Below are 11,880 nucleotides of genomic sequence, written 5' to 3'. Positions count from 1 at the left end.
GATACCTGTCATGTACGGATGCAGACTGCAGGGGCCGAGCGGTCATCAGAGATGGCGTCTGCAGAGTAACCAACCCTCACTCACACGGACCGCTTCCAGACAACCACTTCAAGATACAAGAAGGTACGGTTAACAAATTGATAGAATGCAAACAGAATAACCTTTCCCTTCTGACAAACGGCGAGGAGATCGCAACTTGGAGGCGTTCGGTGTTGCAGATCAATAATGAGCGACGACTTGCAGTCCTTGGCGAACAACTCACAGGTCAACAAATCGCCCCGCTGGCCTTCGTCAAAAGAGCATGCGCGTTCATTAGGAGATATGCCGAGGATCATGTTGAGACATCAGAATCCCAAACTGACGAAGACGGCAACGCTGATGGACCACGAGAAGGCAACCCAGATAGAGAGCCGACCCACAAACTGACGAAGACGGCAACGCTGATGGACCACGAGAAGGCAACCCAGATAGAGAGCCACAAACTGACGAAGACGGCAATGCTGATGGACCACGAGAAGGCAACCCAGATAGAGAGCCGACCCACAAACTGACGAAGACGGCAATGCTGATGGACCACGAGAAGGCAACCCAGATAGAGAGCCGACCCACAAACTGACGAAGACGGCAATGCTGATGGACCACGAAAAGGCAACCCAGATAGAGAGCCGACCCACAAACTGACGAAGACGGCAATGCTGATGGACCACGAAAAGGCAACCCAGATAGAGAGCCGACCCACAAACTGACGAAGACGGCAATGCTGATGGACCACGAAAAGGCAACCCAGATAGAGAGCCGACCCACAAACTGACGAAGACGGCAATGCTGATGGACCACGAAAAGGCAACCCAGATAGAGAGCCGACCCACAAACTGACGAAGACGGCAATGCTGATGGACCACGAAAAGGCAACCCAGATAGAGAGCCGACCCACAAACTGACGAAGACGGCAATGCTGATGGACCACGAAAAGGCAACCCAGATAGAGAGCCGACCCACAAACTGACAAAGACGGCAACGCTGATGGACCACGAGAAGGCAACCCAGATAGAGAGCCGACCCACAAACTGACGAAGACGGCAACGCTGATGGACCACGAGAAGGCAACCCAGATAGAGAGCCGACCCACAAACTGACGAAGACGGCAACGCTGATGGACCACGAGAAGGCAACCCAGATAGAGAGCCAGAAACGGACAAGGAAAACGTCAACCACCAGGATGACCAGGACGACACCACAGACCTCAGCAGCTCCCCCACAAGGGCACCCGACAACTCGTGCCCCGTTTGTCTCTTGAACCCCCGGAACGCAGTTTTCATCCCTTTTTCTTTCTTTATTTGGTGTTTAACGTCGTTTTCAACCACGAAGGTTATATCGCGACGGGGAAAGGGAGGGAGATGGGATAGAGCCACTTGTTAATTGTTTCTTGTTCACAAAAGCACTAATAAAAAAAATTGCTCCAGGGGCTTGCAACGTAGTACAATATATGACCTTACTGGGAGAATGCAAGTTTCCAGTACAAAGGACTTAACATTTCTTACCTTCTGCTTGACTAAAATCTTTACAAAAATTGACTATATTCTATACAAGAAACACTTAACAAGGGTAAAAGGAGAAACAGAATCCGTTAGTCGCCTCTTACGACATGCTGGGGAGCATCGGGTAAATTCTTCCCCCTAACCCGCGGTTTTTTTTTGTCCCTTGCGGACATGCCTTGTGTTACGACAGCGGGGTTCACGTTCAAGGCAACGTGGCACCCAACAACAGATGTCACTGCTGCCGCGCCGATATAGCGAGTGTGGTCCGGGTGTTTGGAATGGCATAGAGCAGTGTTCGTCCCTTGCAGACATGCCTTGTGTTACGACTGCGGGGTTCACGTTCAGGGCAACGTGGCACCCAACAACAGGCAGGCTGTGTAATTGTACGTCATGTTACTCACTGCCTATAAGTATATTGCTTGTTTGTGTGTAAAATCAGTCCATTTTATCTTGTGAAATTCTGAATAAAATCGTGTTTAAACCAAATATATTCAAATGCCAGCCTTTTGTAATGGAGTGAACAATTGGATTAAAAACAGTTAAAAAAAAAAAAGTAATTCGGTGTTAGGCACCATTTGGCACTTCGACATTAGGCGACATTTGGCATTCTATGTTAGGCGACAATGGGAATTCGGTCTTATGCGACAATTGGCAATTCGACATTGGGCGACATTTGGCATTCTATGTTAGGCGACAATGGGAATTCGGTCTTATGCGACAATTGGCAATTCGACATTAGGCGACATTTGGCATTCTATGTTAGACGACAATGGGAATTCGGTCTTAGGCAACAATTGGCAATTCGACATTAGGCGACATTTGGCATTCTAGGTAAGGCGACAATTGGCAATTCGACATTAGGCGACATTTGGCAAATCGTCATTAGGCGACAATGGAGCAATTCGACGTTAGGTGACAATTGGAATTCGGTGTTATTCATGTTGTTATCCTTCTCAACTACTGATAGCTTTTATATTTACATATCAAATAAACAAAACTTATACACATACCAGGGATCGCGTTTACGCACGATTTTTGCGTATTTGACGCATTTTAAAAGTCGCTGACGCGGTTTTTTCGCCGCGCCGCGTAAGCCATACGCAAAAATATTGTAACTTTTTCTTGTCTTCACGCAGCGCTTTTGCTCTGACTTAATAATCACCCGATCCTGAAACTGACTATAGGGCTCGAGAAGTGACGACATACATGAAATCTGCGCGTCAAAACTAAAGTCCGTTTCTTTTTGCATCGAAGTATCGCAAACGAACGTAACGAGGGTATTACCAGATAATGTCTTGTCGGATAATGAAACAGACATTAGCTGCTCTCCCATCTCGCGCTTCCAAAAGGCGGAAAGTGTGTCTAGTCGTATTAGAGCGGGAAACAAACTCGCAAGGCCCAAAGGTTGGAGACAGCAGGGGTGTTATTCGACAGGCGTGCGCGGAGTTCGACAGGAAAACTCGCCGTATTTAGGTAAGGAGTGTCTTTAAGTCTTTCGTGCGTGTTTTGTTTGTGTCTGTACGTGTTTTCGTAGTACGCAAAAATATTGGTCCGTGACGCGTTTTTTTCGTTTCGTTGCGTATGACTTACGCGTTTTTTTAAAAAGCTAGCGCGATCCCTGCATACAAAACACACTCAAAACAAACAAACAAACAAACAAGCAAACAAACAAACAAGCAAACAAACAAATAAAGCATGTTGAATTTGGTGTGGCCAGTTTATATCGTTGTTGAGAACAACAATGGAAGGAAAACACCCTGACAGAAAAACAATTACGCAAAGTATCCAACAAGCAACATGTTGAATTTAGAGTAGCATGTTTGTGTCGTCTTTAAGAATAGAAAAGAATGTTACATAGAAGGAAAAACACTTACGCAAAGTAACTATCCACTAAATGTTTAATTTAGAGAAGCCTGGTTTTGTCGCCTTGAAGAAAAAATTGGCAGTTACTTTGAAGGGAATTAAAGTCCTGACCCAAAGTAGTTTGCCGACTTCTCATCAGTCACTGAAATGTACATAAGTGAAGAGCTTCATGCCATGCAAGGTATTCCCTCTTTAGGACTGTTACAACTGATTTGCTTCAAAGTCAGTGTATGCAGGTACGATATACACAACCGTTTAGTCTAGCGACTCTGTATCGATACATACTCTGCTTACATATAGCCTAGTGACTTTCAAAGCCTTTCGACATGGCGTCATCAAAGAATTTTCAGTGCTGAACGTGAATACGTTTGTATTGAAGGCACAGATCGCTTTGTGGATAATTGAAGAGAAGTGTTTGCTGAGATCGAATGCGTGGCTTGTAGAGCTGACTGCCTGGCAACATGTGAATAGCTTTATGAAAGGTCTGTATTGACACGATCTGAAGTTAACGTTGTGTGTGTGATATTTGGCACAATGATACACATGACTCATATCCACAATCATATAGAACGATTTTTTGTTACTGAATACTACAATTGAATTTAAATTAATATTTGTTATAAAGATTAATGAATTTCTAACCACATATTCATAAATCCTTATAATGAACATTAATTTAAATTCAACTGTAGAGAGACAGACAGACAGACAGACATACTAACAGACAGACAGACAGACTAACTTAGAGACATTTAGCAAGACAATTGTCACAGAGGCCGGTGTCGTTTGACGTGTTTGCTTGGTGTACGTTTACTATTTATTTCATGATTATGCAACCGGAACGTTACTGCATGTCCGGGGGTCCCACGGTTTGTGAAGTACAACAGAGATTGGAAGAGCGACATAGACTTAGACTCGGTCCGCATTGACACGAAGCGTATGAGAAATCTGATACTGACAGACACTTTGCGGTCACAATCACCTGGAATGCCAGTATATAACCCTTCAGTCATGCAGGGTCTCTTTTGTTTGAGTCAACAACAGGCACATGAGATCAATAGTCTAAAAACAATTAAACATTTTAAATTGCACAATATGATAATTCGATGTGCACTGTCACTTGCTAGTTCTGTTGTTGATGTTTGTTATGCCGCTTGTTTGTTTTTACATTTAGTCAAGCTTTGACTAAATGTTTTAACACAGAGGGGGAATCGAGACGAGGGTCGTGGTGTGTGTGTGTGTGTGTGTGTGTGTGTGTGTGTGTGTGTGTGTGTGTGTGTGTGTAGAGCGATTCAGACTAAACTACTGGACCGATCTTTATGAAATTTGACATGAGAGTTCCTGGGTATGAAATCCCCGAACGTTTTTTTTCTTCATTTTTTTGATAAATGTCTTTGATGACGTCATATCCGGCTTTTCGTGAAAGTTGAGGCGGCACTGTCACGCCCTCATTTTTCAACCAAATTGGTTGAAATTTTGGTCAAGTAATCTTCGACGAAGCCCAGACTTCGGTATTGCATTTCAGCTTGGTGGCTTAAAAATTAATTAATGACTTTGGTCATTAAAAATCGGAAAATTGTAAAAAAAAATAAAAATTTATAAAACGATCCAAATTTACGTTTATCTTATTCTCCATCATTTGCTGATTCCAAAAACATATAAATATGTTATATTCGAATTAAAAACAAGCTCTGAAAATTAAATATATAACAATTATTATCAAAATATTTTTTTCGAAATCAATTTAAAAACACTTTCATCTTATTTCTTGTCGGTTCCTGATTCCAAAAATATATAGATATGATATGTTTGGATTAAAAACACGCTCAGAAAGTTAAAACGAAGAGAGGTACAGAAAAGCGTGCTATCCTTCTCAGCGCAACGAATACCCCGCTCTTCTTGTCAATTCCACGGGCACTGCCTTTGCCACGGGCGGTGGAGTGACGATGCTACGAGTATACGGTCTTGCTGCGTTGCGTTGCGTTCAGTTTCATTCTGTGAGTTCGACAGCTACTTGACTAAATATTGTATTTTCGCCTTACGCGACTTGTTGATGTTGTTATTGTCTTGTTTTGTGTGTGTGTTTGTTGTGTTTATCATTTACTCTTTTGTCTGTGCAACAGAAGCACAATGCGCCTTGTGTCAGTACAACCCTGCATTATATGAAAAGCAAGTTGGTCTTGTTTAGAACAAAGGCATAAAGCGTCAGATGCGCACCAAGATTTTTTATTTTTTTTTAATTTAATTTTTGTTTTACTGCCCGGTACCCGCTACAATAAATCATGAACCAACACTGGTCTGATTTGATGTTCGTGCAATATTCTGAAAACAACCTATTCTCATGACAGTTATAACAAGGAAACATAACCACCATTTCAGAGAATAATCCGGTCGCGAAAATAATTACAACTCACCGCTATGGACAGCAGCAGGAGGTGATTCAGGGGTTGAGGTGAAGGCAGACAGCGATGACACAGGTGACGACTGAAGTGAAGACAGACAGCGATGACACAGGTGACGACTGAAGTGAAGACAGACAGCGATGACACAGGTAACGACACAAGTGAAGACAGACAGCGATGACACAGGTGACGACTGAAGTGAAGACAGACAGCGATGACACAGGTGACGACTGAAGTGAAGGCAGACAGCGATGACACAGGTGACGACTGAAGTGAAGACAGACAGCGATGACACAGGTGACGACTGAAGTGAAGACAGACAGCGATGACACAGGTAACGACACAAATGAAGGGTGTAGCGAGCACTGTACGGACAGGACCTGTCTAATCACTACTCGGGTACCGCTCAGTGTTTGTTGTGGAACTTCCTTGTTCGAATGTCTCCAGGTTACGGCACGTGACAGAGGGGGGGGGGGGGGGGGGGGGGGGGGGGGGGGGGGGTGGGTGGGTGCAGGTGCACTTTATTGTTTGATAGATTTGTTGGTGAGCTTATCTAATTGTGTACGGGCCCATGAACAAGATACTTTCCACAGTGTTTCTGTAATGTAAACCTTCACGCTTTCTTTGCAGCTTTACTTGAATGTGTGTGTGTGTGTGTGTGTGTGTGTGTGTGTCTGTGTGTGATTTTGTGTGAGTGTAGGTGTGCGTGTGTTTGTGTGTGTGCATATGTGAGTGTGTGTGTGTGTGTATGATTGTTTTATATCTGTGTTCGGGGTGTGGCCGTTATCATCAAATCACCGTGTGACCCAGTAATCAATAAATCTATTATGTTTAAACACACACACACACACACACACACACACACACACACACACACACACACACACACACACACACACACACACACACACACACACGAAGTAATTTGTATATATGCATACTAATAGCGCTGTTTTTTAATGCAACCAAATTGGTTCAGCGAAGTCAAGTGGCTTCGATAGTGCAGTGAACAAACATCAATTTCTATTCGTTTAATAATGAAATGATTTTTGTATTTTCAAATGATGTCATGGATCGACAAACACGTATACATCTGACAATGCTGATTGTTCCTCTCACGTCTACAGTACAGTTTGTTTCTATAACTTATTCAAAAACACAGGATCAGCAGAGGTAGGTGCCTGTTTTTTTTAATCAAGCAATTTGATAGTATCGGTATCGTGTCTCATTAAATAGTTGTGCGGGTTTGTTGTTCATGTGCTCGCTTCAGTGTGAATCTGGGACAGTGGAACCTGTCTACAATGACAAACCCCAGGGACTGACAACAAGTGCTCGTTATAGTCAGGTGGTCGCTATGAAAAGCTGCACAGTCCAGGAAAAAATGGTCAGGGGTACTTTGGGATGGGCGCTGAGTGCAGGTGGTCGTGTTTAAGAGGTAGTCCGCCAGGTTATGTTCGACTGTACATCAAACCGAAGCTCGCAAGAAAGTAAAAATATTCTCTGGCGCCGAGCGGTAGGACAACTCCCAAATCTTTAACTAGGCGAGACATTGGACGTCAACAACACCCGCAGAGTTATTTAATAATATACGATACCGACCCAATAATTGTTTTTGTTTTTTTACTGCAGATTTGTTGAAGTCACTGAGACAAAATTCGTTGTCACTTCCTCAGAAGAAATGCAGAGAAAGTGACCGAATGTTTAGTGACCAGAGTATTCCCGGTATGACGTCATTTCGAACTTATGACGTCATTTCGAAGAAAGGGGTCAAAAAGAGACGTCCTAAATAGTTCAAAAACGAAACAGAAAACATCAGATAACAAAGGGATTTAAGCGCTGTGAAAAGTCACTTTTAGATAGTTCATAACACGAATTAGAAAATATCAGATAACAAAGACAAAGGGAGATAAGCGCTCTGAGTAGACACTTTTAGATAGTTCTCGAGGTCATCATGCCTAGAAATTATGATAAGAATCGAAGCTCTAGCTTCAAAACTTAAAACCCGTCGCGATATAACCTTGAACGGTTGAAAACAACGTTAAACATCAAATAAAGAAAGAAAGAAAACTTAAAAAGAAATTAAAACATTTTTTTTTACCCGAACTCCACTTCGCTATGACCTTGAAATTTGACAAAGGTCAACAAAACTTGGGCGTGTCTGAAAATCATCAAAACCTAGCAGTGCGTGAATTTTCAAAGAGAAATCTTCAACAGCCTTCAAGAAAAACTCAGTGTGAATCAGGCAACAGCATCAGAAGAGGCCTCAATGTGATTTTGTTCAAAGATAAATGAATCGTCAACGGCATCATAGAAAACCTCAATGTGAATTACCAAAGAGACATGTTCAACAGTATTCTGAGAAAAACTGAATGTGAAGATTATCATCCACACATGACCTTCCGCACGGTCATTTCTAAGACTCTCCACAGCTCAGCTGAGTCAAAAATCGACAGAAAAAACCACTGCACAAACACATGCAGATAAACATAAAACACATACAACAAGCAGACAAAATCAAACAGTCAATATTTACATTTACAGTAAGAAAACATTTTTAGGTGGATACAAACTCAAATAAGTGATAATGGTAATATTAATGGGCGGGGATGTAGCTCAGTCGGTAGCGCGCTGGATTTGTATCCAGTTGGCCGCTGTCAGCGTGAGTTCGTCCCCACGTTCGGCGAGAGATTTATTTCTCAGAGTCAACTTTGTGTGCAGACTCTCCTCGGTGTCCGAACACCCCCGTGTGTACACGCAAGCACAAGACCAAGTGCGCACGAAAAAGATCCTGTAATCCATGTCAGAGTTCGGTGGGTTATAGAAACACGAAAATACCCAGCATGCTTCCTCCGAAAACGGCGTATGGCTGCCTAAATGACGGGGTAAAATACGGTCATACACGTAAAATTCCACTCGTGCAAAAAACACGAGTGTACGTGGGAGTTTCAGCCCACGAACGCAGAAGAAGAAGAAGGTAATATAAATGCACCCACACATCCACAAAACAAACTATTTTAGTTCTCGAAATCAGTCATTTTGTGCACCTCGAGCGGGGAAACAAAACGGGTTGCCCGCAAGAGATGTACAGGCAGGCTGTGATCAGTGTGTGCACCTCAAGCGAAGAAAATAGAAAGTTTTGTCTGCGCCAGAGGCACTGTGTCAGTGGCGTTAGTGTATAATTAGTGTTACTAGTTGTGGCATTATGTGCACCTCGAGCAGGGAAAATAAAAAGTTGTGTCTGCAAGAGAAGTACATTTATGTAGAGTGTGTTAAGAATAAAAAGTGATTTGTGGAGGACATACTTAGTTTTGGTGAAAATGGTGCTCCATACATTTTGTGTTGTTTTTGCAAAGGTGACAGTAAACGGCTGCCACGGTGTGTTATTGGCGATGCTTTGGTATGAAAATGCGCAAGTGTTTTAAGAATGTTTTAGAAAATTGATGGGTGACGCAAAAATGTTGTGCTATGTGAGGTCATGTGCAAAATGAGAGAAGATGGGAGGATGGTTTTTCATCAACATTTGAGAGGAAGAAAAGAACATTATTATGACTAATGAAAACACTGTGTTTGTTCAAAATGTGTATGGTAAATAGTTGCAGAGATTATTTGTTCATTCATTTGAAATGTTTAGAATGAATTTTATGGAAGCAGTGGTAATTAAATTTTGACGCAATCTGGAATTGTCCGCTGATAATGATTTTTTTGGAGAGCATTGATACAAGTTGATTCAAACGTTTTGCATGAAATCATTGATTTGCACGACAAGTTGATTTTGGAATTGTACAGAACAGAGTGACCATAGTCGTTTCAATTTTGACAGTTGAAATGTTTTCTTTTTTGTGTTTTTCTTTTTTTTGAGGTTCTATTATTTTTTTCAGTGCAAATTCATTTCTGACTTTTGGAGAATGGCGTCAATGAATTATAGAGTCACGTGGTTTTTGGGTGTGTGCAGACAGTGTATAATATTATTGCATGATATGGTTGCAGAAACCGAAAATTCAACGTTTGTAAAATTTTTGTAAAAAGGGAGATACCATATTTCCAATTAGACTTATTGTAAAGGACAGTGTTCAGTCAAGGCTGGGATTGTCAGTGGTTGCTGCAGAATAGTCAATTGTTGGGAAAGGACAAAGGAACAATGGATACATTTTAAAGATTAATTGTATACCGGATTTTTTTCTTCTTCTTCTGGAAATTGGTTGTGCTTGTCTGATTTGTCAATGGTGAAGCAGCATTGTGTGATCAAAGGGAGAGAATCTGTTTTATTTTTCTCTCCAAGACTCGAGGTTGCAGTTAATGCAAGTTGTAGTCACGGCTACATTGTTATAATTGCAATTGACTTATAATTACACGATTAAAGGGAGATAACCTGTTAGTGTTTTGTTGTGCATTGGTTTTTTTTGTGTGTTTTTTTTTGTTTTGGGGGGGGGGGGGGGGGCTGAACTTGTTTCAGTTTTTGTTTTTTTCCAAGATTTGATGTTGCAATGAAATCAATGCGTAGTCAAGGCTACACTGTTTTGTGATTGCAGTTTAGTTTTGATGGCATGTTCAAGACACTCTTAGGTGTGCTTGTGTGTTTTGATGGCATGTTCAAGACACTCTTAGGTACTAGGTGTGCTTGTGTGTTTTGATGGCATGTTCAAGACACTCTTAGGTACTAGGTGTGCTTGTGTGTTTTGATGGCATGTTCAAGACATTCTTAGGTACTAGTGTGCTTGTGTGTTTTGATGGCATGTTCAAGACACTTTTAGGTACTAGGTGTGCTTGTGTGTTTTGATGGCATGTTCAAGACATTCTTAGGTACTAGTGTGCTTGTGTGTTTTGATGGCATGTTCAAGACACTTTTAGGTACTAGGTGTGCTTGTGTGTTTTGATGGCATGTTCAAGACACTCTGAGGTACTAGGTGTGCTTGTGTGTTTTGATGGCATGTTCAAGACATTCTTAGGTACTAGTGTGCTTGTGTGTTTTGATGGCATGTTCAAGACACTTTTAGGTACTAGGTGTGCTTGTGTGTTTTGATGGCATGTTCAAGACACTCTTAGGTACTAGTGTGCTTGTGTGTTTTGATGGCATGTTCAAGACACTCTTAGGTACTAGGTGTGCTTGTGTGTTTTGATGGCATGTTCAAGACACTCTTAGGTACTAGGTGTGCTTGTGTGTTTTGATGGCATGTTTGAAGACACTCTTAGGTACTAGGTGTGCTTGTGTGTTTTGATGGCATGTTCAAGACACTCTTAGGTACTAGGTGTGCTTGTGTGTTTTGATGGCATGTTCAAGACACTCTTAGGTACTAGGTGTGCTTGTGTGTTTTGATGGCATGTTCAAGACACTCTTAGGTACTAGGTGTGCTTGTGTGTTTTGATGGCATGTTCAAGACACTCTTAGGTACTAGGTGTGCTTGTGTGTTTTGATGGCATGTTCAAGACACTAGGTACTAGGTGTGCTTGTGTGTTTTGATGGCATGTTCAAGACACTCTTAGGTACTAGGTGTGCTTGTGTGTTTTGATGGCATGTAAAAGATGGAGAAGAAGATTGCTGCCATGGTACAAATTCCGGACGTGTACATTATTTCCTGATCTTTTATATATATTTTTTGTGTGGTGTTTTTTGTTCGTTGCTTTTGGTGGTTGTAACGACAAGGGTGAATGTATTTGGCCACGACGAATATTTTAAATAGTAACTTTTTAGCCTAAACGTTTTGACAAAGGCTTAATTGAAATGACTGGGGATCTTTTTCGCAACTTGTGGTTTCAGTGTGATGGTTTTCAGTGTGTAGATATGTTGTCATTTGGCACCCTATGTTTTGGCAAGCGTTGTGCACAGTTTATATTTGTGTGGATATAGTGTGGCTTCCCATTGATGCACCGTACGATTGTCTTTGTGGTTTTGCCAAACGTTTTGTCTTTGAGAATTTTTTTGGTGGTAAAGAATTGGTTGTGCAATTTTTTTTATTTTTTTTGGGCTTGTAATATTTGGTCGTTGATTATACTTGGCCAACGTCGGGACGCCGTTGCATGTCCCGGGGGGTGTATGTGAGACGATGACTGTCCCGGGGGGTGTATGTGAGACGATGACT

The sequence above is a fragment of the Littorina saxatilis genome, linkage group LG14 (genome assembly GCF_037325665.1).
Source record: "Littorina saxatilis isolate snail1 linkage group LG14, US_GU_Lsax_2.0, whole genome shotgun sequence".
NCBI lineage: Eukaryota > Metazoa > Mollusca > Gastropoda > Littorinimorpha > Littorinidae > Littorina > Littorina saxatilis.
This window is presented reverse-complemented; position numbering follows the sequence as displayed.